Here is a 22,557-nt window from a genome sequence, read left to right as displayed (position 1 = left end):
CTTGTCCCATTCCCTAAGAGGAGATCCAGTATTGCACCTTCCTGAGTTGGGTCCTCTGTATAGTGATTCAGAAATCTTTCCTGAACACACTTTAGAAATTCCATCCATCACACCCTTAACACACTGGGCAGTCCAGTCATAACAGGTAAATTAAAATCAACCCTATCTTTCTTACAACTATGAGCAATTTCTCTACACATTGCTGCTCCTAAAGTTCCTAACTAATGAGGGGTTGGCATTCTATAATACCACACCACTCGAGAGACCCTCCCCTGTTTTCTAAGTTCTATCCATATAGCCTCACTGGATGATCCCCCAAGAATGTATTGTTATTATGTCCTCCTTTATCAAAAGATAACTTCCCTCCTGGTTACCTATACCTGTTACTCATGTGGCATCTGTATTCTAGAATATTGTGCTTCCAGTCCTGCCCCTTCCTCAGCCATGTTTCTGTTATGTCATCCCATTTCTCAGAACCAATCCATGATCTGAATCCATCAACCATACCTGTTTGACCTTGTGTATTGCAATAAATGTAGTTTGACTGAATATTCTTTTCCACGCCTTTATAGTACCCCTACTATCCTAAAGAGCTATTACTAAGTTTGCTCTTTCTGGCTACTGCTTACCACATGATCATGCTTAGAGTTCCACCCCCTCCTATCTAGGTTAAACCATTCAGTGTAGCACCATCAAATTTCTTTGCAATGATATTGGACCCACTCTGGCTCAAGTGCAACTCGTCCCTCCTGGGCAGCTTGCCTCTATGCTCAGAGAGATAGCAAAGGTCCAAGAACTCGAATCGCAATGCACTGCATCAGCTTCCACACAACAGATTCATATGGTCTATCCTTCTATCACTTTCATGTGGCACTGGAAATAATCTGGAGATCACCATCCCCTTCCTTTCCAAATCTGATGAAGGGTCTTAGCCCAAAATGTCAACTGTTGATTCCTCTCAATATTTATTGCTGTTCCATGACTGACCTTGAGAGGTGATGCAGAGAAGTCTTCCGGAAGTGTTGTTGTCACTGTTCTCTCTAAGCTGTGGGGGTGCACAGCCACAGAGTAACTGAAATAGTCTCACGCACATAGCCTTTGTTGCCGCGCAGCTAGAATTTTCTTTCATAAAATGTTTATGTAATTTTAAGTTATGTTAATATAATTGCAAAATACCTTGTAATTATGTGTTTATGAATATAATTCATAAATTTTCTAAATAATAAACATATTACAACCTTTTCTTTGAAACATTTTAGAGCTTCAATGTTTTTACATTTCCAGTGTTTCAAGTTACAACACTGTTATAAATTTTAACAATAAACATGGAATGGAATGTTAATAAACAGCCGGCCCGCTGAACACAGACACCGCCTAAGTTTAAAAGCTATGAAATGCGAAAGATTTTCTTTGTTTTATTGTATTTTGTTATACCTTTCAATTAATAAAATCAAAAGTATGTGTTTTTTTCAATTTTCATTCTAAGTATTCATAATACGCATATTACAAAAAAAAACTTTCAAGTGCCACGCGTTTTTCAGGCCATGTAAAAATTTCCTGGTCAGAGCAATATTGGTCCACACAGCTATAAATAAAATTAAAGGAAATGTTGGTTGTTGTCCTGTTTCAAGATATTCCATCATGCTCCTGACTAGGAAGATCAAGGATTGGATTTAGCAGCAAAGATGAAATAGCAAGTTGTATGTGAAATGGTTGAGATGTTTCATCAACCTACTGCTCTTATCATTCTTGTTTGTAGAAGTCATGGGCCTAGAGGTAGCTTAGAGCGGCAAAGATATTAATTACTATACAACTTGAAGCCACATGCTCCAATGATGGGAAGAAATGAATATGTAGAATGGCGATTAGAATCCCTCCAAAACAGTTTTTATTTAAATACTGAATGGCATCAAGTTTGTTTCATGTAAGTACAGCTACGCTCATCCAGGTAACTGGAAACTATTCGAACACACTTCTGGTTATTCTCTGTGGGTGGTGGAAAAGTTTCGGGTACCAGGAGTGAGCCACACCTTAGAGGATATCCAGCCTATCACCTACTCATGCACCCAAGGTATCTATGCAGTTGGTCCAGCTGAGTTTTTGCATGATTGTGTCTCCCATCATCAGATTAACCTCATGTCTATTTATTTATTGAGATACAGTGCAAAATAGGCCCTTCCAGCCCTTCAAGCTGCACCGCCCAGCAATCCCTGACTTAACTGTAGCCTAGTCACGGGACAATTCACAATGACCAATTAACCCACCAACTGGTATGTTTTTGGACCATGGGAGGAAGCCCATGCAGTCATGGGGAGATCGTACAATCCCATTACGGGTAGCGGTGGGAATTGAACCCAGATTTCTGGGGCTGTAAAGTGTTGTGCTAACCACTATGCTACCAGGATACTCTGTTCTCTTTTATTTTAGATGATAAATGCCTCTCATTTCCATGACACAAATGGTACTTGCCACATACTAGCCCATGCCTGAAAGCTCTCTTGGTCTCACTGCACGCGGGTATATGCTGCACATTTGCAGAGGGATTGCATGGGCAATAAAATAATTTAACATAACTGGGTTTAGGACATGCCCTGCAGCCATGCCCTGGGAGCTGCGATTATTGACTTCCAATGATCACAACCTTTTTGTGTGAGGTATGACTAAAGTCATTAGACTTTGATATTCTTTTGTTTCAGTTTTATCAGAGTTCTTTAATGCTATACTGGGTCAAATATTTCTATGATGAATAAGGAAGTCACTCTCATCTCACCTCTGGAGTTCTTCAACTCTTTTAGTTCTAACTGATGAAGCAATTCTGTGTCCATACCTTATTAATAGATGTAATAGTTCAGCCCCATAAATCTCCGAGTCGTGGATTCACAACTCATGCACAAGTCCAGGGTTTGTTTCATTCAGGTGGCTGGGTGCTGGCATTTCCCTTTGAAATGACTATCTACAAGAGGAAGATTCAGCCTTATTTAATGTCTGTTATACTTCTGAGTGTAAATGCTATATTTTTCTTCCTTAAATTAGTGTGTTCCACACTGTAGTAAATAAAAATACAATTGTATCTTATAACGCATTTCATAAAGTAATACTTGTTCAATTTCTGATAATTAGATGTGATGCAAATGATTATCAGACCATTTCCACTTTCAAGCTTTTATAATTTTATTTGTCATGGTGGATGTTTCACAAAGTTCAAAACAACTAGGCCATGGATGTACAATGTTCAGAATGGGCCATAAATTACATATATAGATTATTGTACAAATATTTGATGCAGTCATGTGATATTACCTCATTCACTAACCTAAACAGAACAATTAATCCTACTGGATGCAGGGGATGCAGTATATATTAAGGGTAATTTGGAAATTATGGGGTAGTGAATGGTATTGGCCCATACTACCCATTACAATGGAACTGAAAATGGGCAGAGATTTAGAATGGGCTGTTGATCCAATATTATTTAATTTACACTGCCATAAGAGGACAACAATATTTACAGTGTGTGAAGGGAATTGTTGCTTGTGCCATGAACTGACAACTCTAGTAATTTAGCAGGCAGAGGTGCTGTCCACGCTATGATACGATATCACTTACAAGATGCCAATGAGTGTAATGGAGAAAAGGCTGTGAAACTGTGAACCCACTGAATGTTATGAAGTGGTGGCTGTATTTAGCGTGATGGTGTTGTGACATTGGCTGTGTTGGAGAAATGACTTTGAATTTGAAATATTGGACTGATCTTGTGTGTGTGGCAAAGTGCAACCTCTGATTGTGTGATAGTGGGGCATTACTTACATGCCACAAAATTAGCTACACGAAAGAAAGGCAGCATCTATCATTTGATGCATTGACTTCTGGAGAGATACGACTGACTATTTAATATAGATGAACTGCAGAAAAAGACATGCACTGGTTGTGTACAATAGAGGTGCTACACTTCGTTAACATTTATCAATAGCACATTTTGTTTTGTTCATGTTTAACATTAATCTCATTCAGCTGGTTAACTAATCAATTTTTTCACATTTGTCATTTGCGCTGCCTTCTGAGTGGATTGTGATAAACCCTGAACAATAGTTTGTAATACAGGATAACTTTGCATTTATTACTTCCATTGAATTATCTTAGAAAAATGAGGGAAGAGTTCATTGACTATCAAATATTGAAAGGACTAGACAGAGTGGACATCGGGAAGATGTTTCCTGTAGTAGGGGAGTCTAGAACCAGAGGACAGTCATCCCTTTAGAACAGAAATGAGGAGAAATTTCCTTAGCCAGGCAATGATGAATCTGTGGAATTCATTGACACAGACAGCTGTGGAGGCCAAGTTATTGGATTTATTTTAAGCAGAGGTTGATTGGTTTTTGATTAGTAAGGGTGTCAAAGATGATGGGGTGAAGGCAGGAGAACGGGTTTGAGAGGGATAATAAATCAACCATGATGGAATGATGGTGCAGCCTCAATGGGCCAAATGACCTAATTCTGTTCCTGTGCCTTGTGATATTATGGTCTTATCTCATAGATGTGTTACATCCAAAGCATTTCTAGTAACACACAATGGCTTGGAACCCTTCTTAATAAAGTGAACATACATCAATTCCTCACATCTACTCATACCCCATAATTACCCCTCCCTAAAACGTTAGCCCCTCTCCTGTCCTTTGTCATCACCAAAATTCAAATCAAACCGGTCCCCAATACACCCAAAGACATTTGTCATTGAATCATCAGGGAAACAGATATCATGCTGATGACACGACCTTGCATTCATCCTATCTATATTAGAAAAATGGCTGGCGTATTGCCCACCATTAAAAGTGCACAGCCACTCTGACTTTCCATTGCTCTGCTGGCTGCACGCAAGGCTCAGGCAACGGTGTGACAGTCCTTGGAAATATATCTCCTCACAATAGGTGTACAGATATCAATCACCAGCACACATTTTCAGTAATCAGACCTTGACTACAAGACAAGACGCATTAGAAAAGTTTGTAACATGGAGACAGAAGAGACTACAGATACTGGGATCTGAAACAAAAGAAAACAGAACACTCAGTGAATCCAGCAGAATCGTTGGAAGTAAAAGGTGAAGTTAATGTTATGGATTGTCAATGTACATTGCATTTTTATATTGAATGATTGTTCTGTGGTAACTAAAATTAATAAATTCAATCAAATGATAAGCTATATGGAAAATAAGTCAGGTGGGATCTAAATTTCTGTAAAATAAAGGCACCTATGCCAATCCAATTTATCTGTGCTAAGGGTAGTTCTGATGGAAAAGAAGTTCTGATGCTTGAATAGCAGACTGAAGAATGAGGGCCACAAACAAAGGCTGTGCCACTATGACATTGCTAACGGTAATGCCAAAACATTAACAAGGCTAAAACAAGATAAGGAAGAAAACTAGACCCTCCAGATGTCTGATCTTATGCTCCAATAAAGTATAAAAATATCATGGGAACTTTTTGCTGCATGCTGATTACTAGAAAAACAAAACAGCAGAATGATTTGCATTAATGTAGTGCATGTAATGTCCTCCCTCAACTTACACTTAAAATCACATAAATGGCTGCAGCACAATTCTATTAACTCTCTACATAATAGCAATCCAGCCAGACTTACTCCCCCATTCTCTCCCCTTGACCCTGCAATTTTTCACTCCAAAGCCTGCTTCCTCTAGAATTTTATAATAGATCTGCCTCCATGTCAAACCCTGGCAAAGCACTCTGGACCTTAACCACTTGCCATTTAAAAATGTTTTCCTTTGGTTTTTGACCACACTACCAATGGCAGAGTTAGGAACCAGGGAACATAAATTGAAGAAGATTTGGCAATAGAACGGATTATCTATCCACTTCATCTTTAGCCTTGATGATTTTAAAGGTATCCATCAGATACCCTGCAACCTCTACTACACCATGGAATGCAATGCCAGTTTTCCAATCATTGCTAATTCCCTTGTCTCAGAAATCACTTTCGTAGATCTCTCTGTCCTCTCTGTACAGCATAGTGTCAAGAAATGGCAAAGTAATCTGGTTGCGATGAAGCTTGTGCTTTGAAAGAGTTCATTCAACATGAGGTTTTTGCTTTTCACTTTTGAAGTAATAAAGATCCTGTATACTTTATTAAACATTGTCTCAACTTGCTCTGCAACTTTCAACAAAATATATATTCCCCAGATCCTCCTGTTCTGCTTTACCTTTTAGAAATATACCTTCTAATTTCATTAGCCATCTTCATTCTACCTACCAAAATGTAACACTCTGCATTTCTCAGCAATAAAGTTCATCTGCCTATCCCATCTGCCAGCCAATATCTCCACCAAACCTGTCACATCTTTATCATTTCACTAGATCTCCGGGTTTTGTGTGAGGTGATTGGATGCACAGGGTATGATTAATATATATTATTAAAAGCTGTGACCCTGGGGAACTTCACTGTACTTTCAACACACACTAAATGCTGGGGTAACTCAGCAAATCAGGCAACATCCATGCAGGGAAATAAGCAGTCGAAGTTTTGGGCTGAGACGCTTCATCAGATTTTACAATAAATTTCCTGACACATGCCAGTGATATTAAACATGATTCTGATCAGAACTGGAAAGGAAGAAGCCAGAATAAAAAGCTAGGGGAGGGGAAGGAGCACAAGCTAGTAGGTGATAGATGAGAGAGGGAGGTAAGTGTTTGAAAGGAAATAATGTGCAAAGCTAGGAGTTGATAGGTGGAAGAGGTAAAGGACTAAAGAAGAAGGAATCTGATAGTAGAAGGCATTAGACCATGCAACAAAGGGAAGAGATGAGATGGACAGGTTGTGAGGGTGGGGAGGGGAAGAGAAGTGATGAGGGAATTACGGGAATGAGGGAAAACAACTACTCCCTTTCATCCCCCTCCCCCAGTCATCTACCTTCCCCCTCCGATATGGACTCACCTATTACCTGTCGTAGAAACATAGACATAGAAAATAGGTGTAGGAGTAGGCCATTCGGCCCTTCGAGCCTGCACCGCCATTCAGTATGATCATGGCTGATCATCCAACTCAGAACCCTGTACCTGCCTTCCCCCCATACCCCCGATCCCTTTAGCCACAAGGGCCATATCTAACTCCCTCTTAAATATAGCCAATGAACTGGCCTCAACTGTTTCCTGTGGCAGAGAATTCCACAGATTCACCACTCTTTGTGTGAAGAAGTTTTTCCTCATCTCGGTCCTAAAAGGCTTCCCCTTTATCCTCAAACTGTGACCCCTCGTTCTGGACTTCCCCAATATCAGGAACAATCTTCCTGCATCTAGCCTGTCCAATCCCTTTAGGATTTTATACGTTTCAGTAAGATCCCCCCCCAATCTTCTAAATTCCAACGAGTATAAGCCTAGGCGATCCAGTCTTTCATCATATGAAAGTCCTGCCATCCCAGAAATCAATCTGGTGAACCTTCTTTGTACTCCCTCTATGGCAAGAATGTCTTTCCTCAGATTAGGGGACCAAAACTGCACACAATACTCCAGGTGTGGTCTCACCAAGGCCTTGTACAACTGCAGTAGTACTTCCCTGCTCCTGTACTCGAATCCTCGTGCTATGAATGCCAGCATACCATTCGCCTTTTTCACCGCCTGCTGTACCTGCATGCCCACTTTCAATGACTGGTGTATAATGACACCCAGGTCTTGTTGCACCTCCCCTTTTCCTAATCGGCCACCATTCAGATAATAATCCATTTTCCTGTTTTTGCCACCAAAGTGGATAACCTCACATTTATCCACATTAAATTGCATCTGCCATGAATTTGCCCACTCACTTAACCTATCCAAGTCACCCTGCATCCTCTTAGCATCCTCCTCACAGCTAACACTGCCGCCCAGCTTCGTGTCATCCGCAAACTTGGAGATGCTGCATTTAATTCCGTCGTCTAAGTTATTAACATATATTAATGACTGTCAGCTTGTGCTATTCCCCCTTCCCTTTATCTTTTTGTTCTGACTCTGCCCCCTTCCTTTCCAGTCCTAATGAAGGGTCTTGGCCTGAAATATCTTTTTTTTCCACAAATGTTGCCTGACCTGTTGAGTCTCCCCCTGCAATTAATGTGAATTGCTCAAGATTCCATCATCTGCAGAATCTCTTGTGTCTCCGCAGTACTTCCCTTCAGTCTGATAAATAATCTCGTCCTTACTTAGCTAATATTTTATCCCTGTTGCTTCAGTCTCAATACTTCCATGGCTTTAATCTTGGAATACTAATATGAAGAAATGCTGAAGTGGAGTTACCGTTATAATGCAGGAAATGCAGGAAACAATTGAGTTTGTCCATTCCGGGAAAATCACGAGGTCAATTAGATACTATCACATCTAATATGTTTATGGACCACTCCAGACTTATGAGAAGTTGTCCTTCCAAATGTTAAAGCTTAACTTTATAATTTATTCAGTTGTAAGAACCAGAGCTGAGGAAGGCTATTTTAACCTTAAAGTGGGTACAATGTGGATAAATTGTGAAAACATGTTTGTGTCCCCTGTGTTTAGAAAACTATTATGGAATTTAATCAAGGTTTTCAAATATTATGCTGTAAATATAAACAATACATTTCCTCTGCGGCCATCAGTAACAACAAGATGTAATCTCAAAATTAGAGTTACATTTATTGGAATGAAACCATAAAACATTCTTGCACACAAATAGAGGTGGAAATTCTTTTTTCCTAAAGATTTATGGATATCTAGAAATTGAAATTCTGAACCCTGATATTAATAGGTTTGTGTTGGACAAAGTATTAAAGGAAATGAGCTAAGGCAGGCATAAAGGTGCATTACCGAGAATTTCCCGAGGGAGAAGGCTTGAATGGAATAATCAGGAGAAAATAGAACTAGAAAATAGGCCAAGAGAAGTGCAGAGGCGAGGAGAAGGATTCTCGACGGTGGGCCTTATCTGCCCAGCATACCCAGGGTACTGTTCTCCTCTTAAGTTGCATGCCAGACACAATGTTTATAAGTTTCAGTTTTCTGTCCACCATATTAACCAGGTCACAAGTTTCCACATTTAAAACCAATTGTTATATCCCATCCTGCTTTGTGGAAGGAGAAAGTGGTAAGAACAACCTAAAGGCCTTGGAGGTTACCACTGACTTCACGAACATTACTTCACAGTCACATTGCAACATCTCATATGCATGGAATTTGAAGAAACTTCAAGAGGTATGGACAGCTGTTAAAACTACTTTTTGTTCACTACCTACTTTGTGTGTGTGTACTCATACATTATTTAAATACGTTTGTACATGTGAAGTGTTGCACTTTGATGGGTCAAATGTAAAGAGACAGTACACTATTAGGGGCAAGACCCTTAACTGTGTTGATGAGCAAAGGGATCTCGGGGTCCAATTCATAGCTCGCTGGAAGTGGCTACACAGGTTGATAGATAGGGTGGTTAAGAAAGCAATGTGCATGCTTGCCTTTATTTAGTTGAAGTACCGCGTCCAAAAGTCAGAAAGTTAAGTTGCTGCTTTATAAAACTCTAGTTCGGCTGCATCTGGAGTATTGCATTTAGTTGTGATTGCCCCATTATAGGAAGGCTGTCAGGGCTTTGGAGAAGGTGCAGAAGAGATTTACCAGGATGTTGCCTGGATTAGAGGGCATGTGCTATAATGAGAGGTTGGACAAACTTGAGATTTTTCTCTGGAGCAGCAGATCCTGAGGGGAGATCTGATAGAGGCTTACAAGATTATGAGAGGTATAGAGAGAGAGAGAGAGAGAGTAGACGGGCAGTATCTTCTTCCCAGGGTTGAAATGCCTAATACCAAATGGCATGCATTTAAGGCAAGAGGGGATAAGTTCAAACGAGATGTAAGAGGCAATTTTTTTTACATAAATTGAGCTGGGTGCTTGGAATGTGCTGCCTGTGGTAGTGATAGAGGCAGAAATATTATGGATTTTTAAGATTCATTTAGATAGGCACATGAATGTGAGGAAATTTAAATGATTATGGACATTGTGTAGGCAAAATTGTGTTGACTCAAATCACAACTAATCAGTCCTGCTGAAGGGTTTCGGCCCGAAACGATAACTGTACTTTATTCCCATAGATGCTGCCTGGCCTGCTGATTTCCTCCAGCATTTTCTGTGTGTAGTTTAGTTGGCTATTTGATTACTAATTTAATTGGTTTGCTACAACGTTGTAGGCCAAAGAATCTGTTCCTGTTCTGTACTATTCTATGTTATAGGTTCTATGCATCAATTTTTTCACGCACGAGTTCAGATGCGATCTTTTCACACACGAGTTCTATATAACATATTTTTACAAGAATTGCAGGGGTACAAGAGTTGTATGGTGGATCTGACCTCGTGGGTGAAAAAATTGATGCATAGAATGTAAAAGGTTGGCCACCCCTGCTCTACATCATACCTTTACATGATCAGTATTTTAGGAAAGAGAAACCTATTCACTTTATTTAAGATTTAATTTATTCACAGTTTGTTGCTTTGATCATCTCAAAGGAATTTACATCATTTGCATTTTATACACTTAAGCAGCACAGTGGCACTAGCTGACAGCAGCAGATAACTGCATTCAATCCTGACCTCAAGTGCTGTCTGTATGGAATGCTCACGTTTTCCATGGACAATCGTTACGTATGGTGGTTTCCGCACACACTCCAACGATATACAGTGGAAGAAAAATTGCCTATTGTAATCATTGTAATTGCTCCTCTCATGTAGATGATTAGGAAATACATTTTTGTCAGATCTTGCAGCAATATATAATTATATATATATATACACATATACACATATACACACACACACACACATATATCTCATTGCTATACTTACTGAAGAAACAAAACAAAGGGATGGAAGCAAGAGCAGAAAGTGTTGCAAGTCTTGCTTACAGTAAGTCTGGGAATTTAATCTTTGATCATTGGCTATAATGCAATGGGTACATTTATGTATTTATGCTCATGTGTGATGCTTTGTATTTTGGAAAAGGAGCTGTGATGTTGAGCATAATGGTGAAGTAAAACAAAGTGTGTTGCATTGACAGAAAACACAAGAGGAGCAGCGAAAACTGGAGCAAGAATTAATAATCAGGCCTTTCAAGCCTGCCACCCCACACCCCACCCATTTAATATGACCATGACTGATCTACACAGGCCTCAGCTTCTCTTCTGTTTCATCTTTCCATGGCTCTCTATGCCTCAATCTATTAAATGTTTATCCATTCCACTTTAAATACTTCCAATGATCAAGCTCTGCCTCCTGCCTGAACAGAGAATTCTAGAATTCACCACCCTTTGCGAGAGAAATTTCTATGTATCTTAGGTTTAGATGACCACCCCTTATCTTGAAGTTCTATCCCTTATTTGAGACTCTCTGACAATGAAAACCATCCTAAAATAATACACCATCAAGCCCCCTTAAAAATCTTATGTTTGAAAACATTTACCCTACATTCTTCTAACTCCAAGGATTAGAAGCCCAAACTATTTAGTGTTTTTTCTTAGACTGCCTTGAATGCTACTATATCCTATTTTAGGTAAGGAGATCAAAACTGTATCCAGTATTCTAGGTGGACACGTGGCCAAGTAGTTAAGGCATTGGACTAGCAACCTGAAGGTCGTGAGTTCGAGCCCCAGCCAAGGGAACGTGTTGTGTCCTTGAGCAAGGCACTTAATCACACATTGCTCTGCGACGACACTGGTGCCAAGCTGTATGAGTCCTAATGCCCTTCCCTTGGACAACATTGGTGTTGTGGAGAGGGGAGACTTGCAGCATGGGCAACTGCTGGTCTTCCATACAACCTTGCCCAGGCCTGCGCCCTGGAGAGTGAAGACTAACGGATACCTTTACTTTACTTTTACTTCACCAAAACCTTGCACAGTTGCGACAAAACCTTCCTATTTTTAAACTTCAATCTGTTTGAAATGAAGTCCAAAATGTTTTTTATCTTCTTTGCTACTTGTTGGACCTGTCAGCTAGCTTTTTGTGCTTGTGAGCGACTCGATATTCTAAACCAAGAAAGAGTTATTAGAGATTCTTTTTTGGAGTGAAAAGGTTTATTGACTCCAATAGGGTAAACATTTCATTAAGGTCACAGATCTTAAATTCTTATGATTGATTTGTGCTTGTATATTAGTGATACTAGCAATAAATGGTATACAAATACAAAAGTAGGCTTTTCTCTTTTCTTGATAATGAATGCAAGATTAAATATAACATTTCTAAACAAAATTCAATATTGGTGTATTATTGAGACTACCAAATGAGAATTCAGATAGAAGAACTGAAAGCATGTCTACGTATTAAAATTAACATATGACCCTTTACAATTTTTTTTTAGATTATGAAGACACGCAGTCCTCTTTTATTGTCATTTAGTAATGCATGCATTAAGAAATGATACACTATTTCCTCCGGTGTGATATCACAAAACACAGGACAGACCAAGGCTGAAAAAACTGACAAAACCACATAATTATAACATATAGTTACAACAGTGCAACAATACCATAACTTGATGAAGAAGTCCATGAGCACAGTAAAGTTCAAAGTCTCTCAAATGTCCTACATCTCACGCAGATGGGAGAAGGAAGAAAAACTCTTCCTGCCATGCCGACCACAATCCGACTCTGAGTCATCCAAAAACGCCGAGTACTGAGCGCCATCTCTGTCCGAACGATTCGACCTCCTTCTAGGTCACCAAAAGCAGGCAAGGCCAGGGATTTTGAGGCCTACCCTCCAAAAGATTCCCGACCACACAGTAACGACAGCAGCGAACGAGCGTTTCAGAAATTCCTCCAGGTGTTCCTCTGTGCTTTCACGTCCATTCTCCATCAAATCAGAATTGTCCACGGCCCCTATTTAACAGATATGATATCTAGAAGATATGATTGTAAAAGAAGCATATTGAAGCATTTTGAACAGGATAACCATATCAGATATATTTCCAGATAAGCTGTAAGACTGCACCATAACAAAGAATTTGTCAATGGAACACGACTGTGTTAAGTGGGGGCACCAAGTGTACTAAAAAGACAATTTTTGAAGAGTGGCACACTGAGTATTCTGGTATTTTGAGAAGTTTTCTTTATTGACCTGAGTTTGATGATGATCTGGGAAAACACCAGCACGAGCTGAGGTGGCCAGCGACATTTTCCCGAAGACATTAAGCACTGTGAGAATAGTCTTAATAACTTTTTTTTGGCAATTTGTTCATTGCTGTTAAAGCCAGTGTTTATTACGCATTGTTAATTGTTCCTTCAGTAGCAGCAAGTAATGGGTTTTAACAAGGAAGTCGTGGGTATGCAGACATCACGTTTTGTGCCTTGCCCTCCTGAGCAAGATTACGGAGCGGTCATTTAAAATGAGGTGCACTGGAACCTCTTCTTGCAGAGGTAACTATCTCTACCCCGGTGACTTTTGGAGGCTAAATTATTTGAAAAAATTAAAAGGGATGTGAATAAAATTTTGAAAGGTAAGGGAAGTTTGAGCTATTGGAAACTGGAACAGAAGAGGAGAGGAGATAATCTGATGTGATATGATTCAATGATGAGTGGGCTTGAGAGCCTGAGCGGCCTACTCCTGCTCTCATTTATTAGGCAAGAGAAATATGCCATGAATGGCCAAATTCTGAGAGTCTTCTGCCTCCCACTCTTTTAGCAGCTTGCTGTTCATTACAGATCTCCTGTTTAATCCATGCAAGCCTTCTCCCGTGGGAAATACCCGCAAATACAACCATATGCCTGCATTAGCTCAATTCTCTTGACACATTTGTTCAACACAAATCTGCTAACACCAGTGTCAGTAATTTCATTTTCTTAGTATCCATAAATCTTTGGAAAAGAGAATTCTCAGCTTCTATTTCCATTCGTGTGCAAAAGTGTTTAGAATTTCAATCCAATAAGCCTAACTCCAATTTTGAGGTTATGTCCTGTCTCTAAGGATAGTCACAGGGGAAATATTTTGTATGTATCCACAGTATAGGATTTGAAAATCTTGATAATATTCTTTAAATCCAGCTATCATTCTGGCAAATCTACTAGGTGCTCATTCTAAGGTGAATACAGATTTTCTGAGGACCAGTTCACATAACCAAATCCATTAGAGAGTTACACACACACACACACACACACACACACACACACACACAGTGCTGAAGGAAGTCAGCAAGCCATGCAACATCTATGGAGAGTTAGCTAAGCTTCACTGTTAGAATGCCTCAGCATTTGAAGGAACTCCAGCAGAAATTGTGTTATTGGAGCGACAAATGTTAGACCTGACAGTATCTGATGGGTTGTGTTCTTTTAGCCCCATAACACAGGGCACCATCATTCCCGAGGAAACGTTGGATTACGTAGAGGGAGACAGAGTACAAAGGAAGCAAGCGGTGGCAGTCGGAGCATTCTGCACACCACAATTCCTGAGGAGACATTGGATTGCATAGTGGGAGATTTCAAAAGAAGCAAGTGGGGGAAGTCAGGACATTCTGTGTGTCACAGTTCCTGAGGAGACGTTAGATTGTGTAGTAGGAAAGAGAGATCAAAAGAAGTGAAAGGAGTAGTCAGGACACTCCATGCGCCGAGCAGATATCGGATTATGCATAACTAGTCTGTTGGCAAGGCCCAATAAAAAGAAGTTAGTTTTAAGCAGAATGGACATTGTGGAATGGTCATTGAGTGAGTGGACCAGTGTCAGAGTGGGGAGCTCAGACTTTATCTCATAGTGGCTTTAGTGAAGAGAGGCAAAGGTGGTAGGTAGGTTTTTCATTTAATTTTTCTTTCTTTCTTTCATTTTGCAGTTACAGTAGTGGAGATGCCCAACAAGATAGTGGAATGCTCCCCTTGCAGGATGTGGGAAGGCAGGGAGACCTCCAGTGTCGCTGACGACCACACCTGCAAGAAGTAGATCCAACTACAGTTTCTTTCAGACCATATTAAGGAATTGGAGCTGAAACTGGATGAAATCCAGAGCATTTGGGAGGCAGAGGGGTTGATCAACAGGAGGTGGTTACACCCAAGCTGCAGGGCAAAGGTAACTGGGTGACCATCAGGAGGTAGAAGTGGGATAGGCAGATAGAGCAGAGTACCACTTTGGCCGTTCCCTTCAACAACAGGATACTGTTGGAGAAGATGACATGGCAGAGGAAAGTCACAATGGTCAGGTCTCTGGCACTGAGTCTGGCTCTGCAGCTCAGAAGGGATTGACGAAGAAGAGAAGTGCAGTAGTGATGGGAGATTCCATAGTTAGAGGAGCAGACAGGAGATGCTATGGATATGAAAGAGACACCCAGATGGTATGTTGCCTCTCAGGTGCCAGGGTCAGGTATGTCTCGGATCGGGTCCACAATATTCCAAAGGGGGAGAGTGAGCAGCCGCAAGTCATGGCACATTTTGGTATCAATGACATAGGCAGGAAATGGGAGAAGGTCCTGAAGGGAGGATATAGGGAATTAGGTAGAAAGTTGAAAAGAAAGACCTCCAGATTAGTCATCTCTGGATTGCTACCTGTGCCATGTGCTAGTGAGGGCAATAATAGGATGACTTGGCAGATGAATGCATGGCTGAGGAATTGACGCAGATGACAGGATTTCAGATTCCTGGATCATTGGGATCTCCTCTGGGAAAGGATGTGATGCTGAGACTTTACAAGGCACCGGTGAGGCCTCATCTTGAGTCTTGTGAACAGTTTTGGGCCCCTCATCTTAGAAAAGATGTGCTGGCATTCGAGAGGGTCACAATAATGATTCCAGGGATGAAAGGGTTATCATACGAGGAACGTTTGATGGCTCTGGGTCTGTACTGACTGGAATTCAGAAGGATGGGAGGGGATCTCATTGAAACTTTTCGAATGTTGAACGGCCTAGACAAAGTAGATGTGGAAAGAATGTTTCCCATGGTGGCAAAGTCTCGGACAAGAGAGCACAGCCAAATTTGTGGAATTTGTTGCCACATGCAGCTGTGGAGGCCAGGTTGTTGGGTGTATTTAAGGCAGAGATTTATAGATTCTTGATTGGACATGGCATCAAAGATTACGGAGAGAAGGCCGGGAATTGGAGTTGAGGAGGAAGAGGAGAAAAAGAAGATCAGCCATGATTGAATGGTGGAGCAAACTTGATTGGCCAGATGGTCTAATTCTACTCCTATGTCTTATGGTCTTATGGTCTTATGGTATGACCTGTACAAAAAAGGACAGGTTACACCGGAACCCAAGCAGGACCTGTATCCTTGTGGGCAGGTTTGCTAGAGCTGTTGGGAGACCATGAACTAATTTGGCAGAGGTATGGGAACCTTCGTAATAGGGCTAAGGATGGGGCAGAAAGTATACAAGTAGATGCAGTGTGTATTAAGACTGTGAGGAAGGACAGGCAGATGATAGCGCAAAATTTCAGTCAGTCAGATGCACTGAAGTGTAACATGGGAGCAAAATCAAAAAGGATAACAAATACAGGACTGAAGCTGCTATATTTGAATGCACACAGTAGACAGAACAAGGTAGATGATCTTGTAGCGTAGTTAGAGATTGGTAGGTATGACATTGTGGGCATCACTGAGCTGTGGCTCAAAGAAGACCATAAGACCGTAAGATATAGGAGCAGAATTCGGCCATTTGTCCCATCAAGTCTGCTCCACCATTTCATCATGGCTGATCCTTATCTCTGTTCTAAAACAGCACCCCTCTATTCTGAGGCTGTGTCCTCTGTCTTAGATGCTGCCACCACAGGAAACATCCTCTCCACATCCACTCTATCAAGACCATTCACCATTCGATAGGTTTCAATTAGGTCACCCCTCATTGTTCTGAATTCCAGTGAATACAGGCCTAGAGCCATCCAACAGACTTCAGAAGATCATAATTGGAGCTTAATATCCAAAGACACCTGTTGTATCAAAAGGATACACACGTAGGTGGGGTGACTCTGTTGGTAAAAGTAAATTAAATCAAATCATTAGAAAGAGGTGACATAGGATTAATGTCAGGAAACATAGAGGCTTGACCCAAATGTTGTGCAACAGAGACGATTTAGCAGTAAACAATCTTTTACTAATAAACTGCAAAATAATAAGCCAGGGTCCAGAAAACAAAAGCAAGAGAGAACAGATACTAAGCACAACAGGTAACAAGGTAACGGAAAGCCAGGTTGAGGCTGGCTGTTTCGATCAGTAAACAAGGGCTGTGGATGAGAGCTGTGTTTAAATAGGCTACAGGTGATGAGTTGGAAATGAGTGGAGCGTGATTCCTGTTAAGCTGAGTGGAGACAGGGAAGAGCCTCCCTGTGCAGGTCTGACAGGATCTCCGTCCTACTGCTGGCACCCAATGGCCCAGGGCAATCTGGATGGGTCCGATGAAACTCCTCAATGAGCGATGGCACCCAAGACCTCTCCTCTGGGCTGTCCCTTCCCAGTCGATCAGGCACTGAAAATTCCGTCGACCATGACATGAATCCATCAACCTGCAAACCACGTAGACTGGACCACATTCCACCAACCTAGGTTCTGGCGGTGAGTAGGCCATGAACTGAGGCACTGCACGTGGAAGGTAGGTGTGATCCTGAGGGACAGTCATGGCTGGAGACAGTAAGTAACTGGAATGATGCGAGGGTAATCCTGAAGGGACCAGTGAACTGGGACGAGAGTTTTTGGGATGTGCAGGGACAGATCTCAGGTGGACAGACAGACACGGTCCCTAGGCTGGAGTTGTTTGGCTGGGCGCTGCCAGTGATTGGCCTGGCAGCAGTAGCTGCAGTGGACAGCTAGGATTACCCTTGGTGCCCTCTTCCAAGCATTCCAGCAGGGCAAACAGGGCCCTGGGAGACGGGACCTCCACCGTTGGTTCCTCATTGGGGAATAACGGGGTTTGGCAGTCATGAAGCACTTTAACGAGCGATGTACCTGGAGCAAAGGAGGTGTGTAAGTTGTGAGAAAGCTCGGCCCAGAGCAGATGGTTCTTCCACGCGGAAGCGTGGCAGAAACTGCTCCACTTACTGATTGGATCTTTCTGACTGCCAGCTGGTGTGTGGATGATAGCCAGAAAGCAAACTCACTGAGATGCAGAGGAGGGAACAGAAGGCTCAACAGAAGGGGTTGCAAAACATGGGCCCCTGTCTGGCACAATGCCCTCAGGGAAGCAGTGGGGGTGAACCACATGTTGAAGAACTAGGTCCTGATTCTCAGCACCTGACAGAAGTTTGGGAAGGGCAATGAAGTGGGGCCTCTCAGAGAACCAATCCACCACTGCCAGGATCACCACAGCTCCATCAGCAGGTGGCAGACCAGTGACGAAATGTGGGTGATGTGGGACCAATGGAGCTGAAGGCCCAGTAGGGACCACAGAATCCTGGAGGGATGCTAGTTGGACTGGGTACATTGAGGGCAGCCAGCGGTGAACTGACGTATATCTGTGACCATGAAGAGCCACCAGAACAAGTGTTGCAGGAAATCCAGAGTCTTCCATACCTCTAGATGACCAGATAGGGGTGAGGACTTACAGACTTCCAGTAAGATGGTGGCATGTTCAATTGCAGTGGCTTCTACAGAGTCAACCAAATGTGTTGTTGTCCTTTTTAAACGTATTCTTTAGATCGCAAGACCCTGCTGGACATTAAGAATTTAAAGTACCACAGGTCTACCCCATCAGCAAGTTGCTCGTTGGCAGAGAAACTGAAGGAATTGGATTTGGTGTGGATTGTGTGGCTGCTTGGGTCAGAGAGGCATCGGAGGAGTCAGTGCATGAAGGCGGTGTGCAGACTAACAATGAGTGATCACCTTAATCACTTTTCTTATGATCACAAGACCTACTGGGCATAGCTATTGTGAAATGCTGCAAGTCCAGTTCACTGATTTATTGGCGGACGGCAGGGACGGTGGCTGGGGAGTTGCATGCCCTCAGTCATGGCAGGGACTAGGCCTTAAACTGTTTACAGCCACCGAGGAGAAAAGCAAGAAGTCACTGCGCTCCACTGGAAATGGTGTGGCACAGCATCTAAGCTGGAGTCAGTGCTGCCTCCAGTGTTTGCTCAGCAGAAGGCAAGCTGTATTGTGTTTGACTGCAGACTGCTGCAACATTCATGGATTCAGGGTCTTGGACGATATTTTTTTGAGTGACTATTTTGTACAGATGTCTTATATGTGCTTGCTATCTTATAGCAAGCACATATAAGATATCAGTAAACTACAATCACACAAAAAAAATCATCCAAGACCCTGACTTCATGAATGTACTTTCTGTTGCGTATGACTGTTGGTACTGTGTTTTGCATCTTGGCCCTGGAGAAATGCTGTTTCATTTGGCTGTATTCATAGAATTTCTTTAGCCAGATGGTAGTGAGTCTATAGAATTCATTGCCTCAGATATCTGTGAAGGCCAAGTCGCTGGGTATATTTAAAGCGAGGTTGTTAGGTTCAGAGACAATTCAGCAGTAAATAGTTTTTACAAATAAACTGCAGAATAACAAGCCATGAGGGGGCCACAAAAAAAGAGACAACAGATACTAAACACAACTGACAACTAGGTAACTGAAGGCTAGGAGCAACTGGCTGAGGCTGGCTGTTTTGATGAGTGAAGAATGGCTGTGAATGAAAGCTGGGTTTAAATAGGCTGCAGGTGATGAGTGGGAAATGAATAGCATGTGATTCCTGTTAGCTGGGAGGAGTCTGCCTGTGCAGGCCTGACTATTAGAACATGCAGAATCCTTGTGAGTAGAGTTAAGAAACAGCAAGAGTAAAAAAAACCTGATGGGACTTCTTGAGGACATGACTTCAGGAGGAGGAAGCTAGAGCTCCATAAGCCAGTCCTCATCAGGGGATGACAGGTGGAGAGGTCAGCAACTTTAAATTCCTCGTTATTATCATTTCAGAGGACCTGTCCTGAGCCCAGCACGTTAAGTGCAATGTTGAAGAAAGCACAGCAGTGTCTCTACTTCCTTAAGTGTTTTCAAAGTTTCGGCATAACATCTAAAACTTTGACAAACTTCTATAGATGTGTGGTGGAGCATATATTGACAGGCTGCATCACAGCCTGGTATGGAAAAGCCAATGCCATTGAATGGAAAATCCTACAAAATGAGGTGGATATGGCCCAGTCCATCACAGGTAAAGGCCTCCCCACCATTGAACACATTTACACAGAGCTTGATCACAGGAAAGCAGCATCCATCATCTGGGACCCCCATCAACCAAGTCATGCTCTCTTCTCATGGCTGCCATCAAGAAGATGGTACAGGAGCCTCAGGACTCACACCACCGGGTTCAGGAATAGTTACTACCCCTCAACCATCAGCGTTTTGAACCAGTAGGGAATAACTTCACTAAACTTCACTTGTCCCATCACTAAGCTGTTCCCACAACCTGTAGACTCACTTTCAAGGACTTTTCATCTAATGTTCTCAATATTTATTGTTTAATTATTGTTATTATTTCTAATTTTTTCCTTTTGGATTTGCACACTGGTTGTCTGCCGTGTTTTGCTGTGGTCTGTCGTTGATTCCATTATGGTTATTCGATTTATGGAGTATGCCCCCAAGAAAATGATTCTCAGGGTTGTATACGGCGACATCTACGTGTTTTGATAATGAACCTACTTTGTACATTTTTCACTCAAAGGATGGTGGCTATATGAAAGAAGCTGCCAGAAGAAGTGGTAGAGACAAGTAAACTTAAGCATTTCGAGGGCATTTGGGCAAGTACTGTACATAGATTGGAAAGGTTTCGAGAGATATGGGCTAATCACAGGCAAGTGGGACCAGCTCAGTGAGGCACCTTGATCAGTATAGATAAATTAGGCCAATGGGCCTTTCTCTGATATGTATGACTCTATGAGTATGACTCTCTGTCAGGCACGGGTTTGAAGTTTATCTACATCTGGACACACTGAAATAGATACAGGTATGGGTTTAATGACACTTTCAAAATTACCACCCTTGATGAACCAATGAAGGGTATTGCCCTATTACATTGAGGACAATGGTTGCCTTTATTCAGATATGCCCAATAGATTATCAGTAGCTGCAGCTGGTGCCTATCAAAATTTATTACACAACATTCACAGCAGTGAAGAGTTTATTCATATAAGCCTTTCAGTATATACTAAAGCCAAACTGCTTTAGGGGATATGACACAGGACTAACCTTATTAATTTACTTTAGGCAGCTACAGAGATCATCAAATGAATGTTGAGAAGAGAGCCTCTTGTGGAAACCCTGCAGTTTTAAAATACAAACTGAAGTGGTTAGGGAAGGTCCAGCAAGCCTATTGTACTCAAAAATTCAAAGCAAGGTAGACAGAAAGACACCCCTTAGAATCTAAATTTTAAAAAGGCATCGATCTCTGGCAGATGCGGGGGCTGGGGGGTGTTCTCCAGATCATAGAAAACAACCAGCTAATACTTTGGCTCAAATAGCAGTAACTGAAGTATTCACACACCTAAAAATCTCAGCCCAAAGGAACAAGAAACAAACTTCTGGAGGAATTAGATGCAGGCCAAACAGCAACTGTGGAATCAAAATTGTGGAAACAAGGTTGAGACCCTTCATCTGAACAGAGCAATGAAGATCTTTGAACATTGATTTGATTGTCCAAAGAGCCAACTACCCCAATTAAGCATTGTTAGAGTCAAAGAGGATGCTATGATTATTCTTCCCAATTATGAGTGTGTTATAACTCCATTAACAAGGTAAATTTCACAGCATTGAAACATATGCTCCAAGCTTCAATGTTTTACACTGGGTTGCATCTAAAGCAGTAAAGTAAAATATGATGGATGAAGTATCCAAGGAATCTTTTAGGAAAGCAGATATACACCTGATTAACAATTAAACCTAAAATAAAACCTGTAAATCTGGAAATATTCAGCAGGTCATACAACCTTGAAGAGGAGGCAAGGCTGGGGACAAAGCGTAGCCTTCTCTCTCCACAGAAACCGCTGACTATCTCTAGCATTTTCTATTTTTGTTTCAGATTACCAGCGTCTGCAGTTGTTTGCTTTTCAAATAGAAGTCTTATGTTGGTCCAAGATGTTTTATCAAGGGTCAAGTTTGAAATAATGCTTGAAGAGACCCAATTATGTCCCTCCATTGTCCACGCCTTGCAAATTTGAGTATTACCTTTCATCACCTCAGTTTATTTGTTGCCATCTCCAGCTAATGCTGTCACCTCCACTGTCTGTCGTTTTCACATCCTTTGTAATCACCTCGACTGACATTGTTACCTATGCTCTGTCCAGTATCCCCTTGGTACCTCATTATTCACCCTACTTCACACATCATCTCATTTGCTCCTTAACCTTTCCTCTCACCCTATAATACTCTGCACATGCTTCATATCTCAGTTCACTCTTCAGCTTTTTCAAACAAGTGGCATTTGAAAAGTAACTCAGGCTCGAAACATCCTTCATGACCTTTCTTCCTCTTTGCTGACTGTTTTAAAATTATGATGTGTAACCACTGGCAGCATCCACATTGACCTTGCACCCTGCTTTGCATTTCAATAGCTCTTTATTACAGTTATGTAAGGTGATAATTAAGCAAAACAGTATGGTTCCAAAAATAGGAAGAAATAAGTTG

This window comes from Mobula hypostoma, chromosome 4 (assembly GCF_963921235.1).
Source record: "Mobula hypostoma chromosome 4, sMobHyp1.1, whole genome shotgun sequence".
Classification (NCBI taxonomy): domain Eukaryota; kingdom Metazoa; phylum Chordata; class Chondrichthyes; order Myliobatiformes; family Myliobatidae; genus Mobula; species Mobula hypostoma.
Note: the sequence above shows the minus strand (reverse complement) of the source record.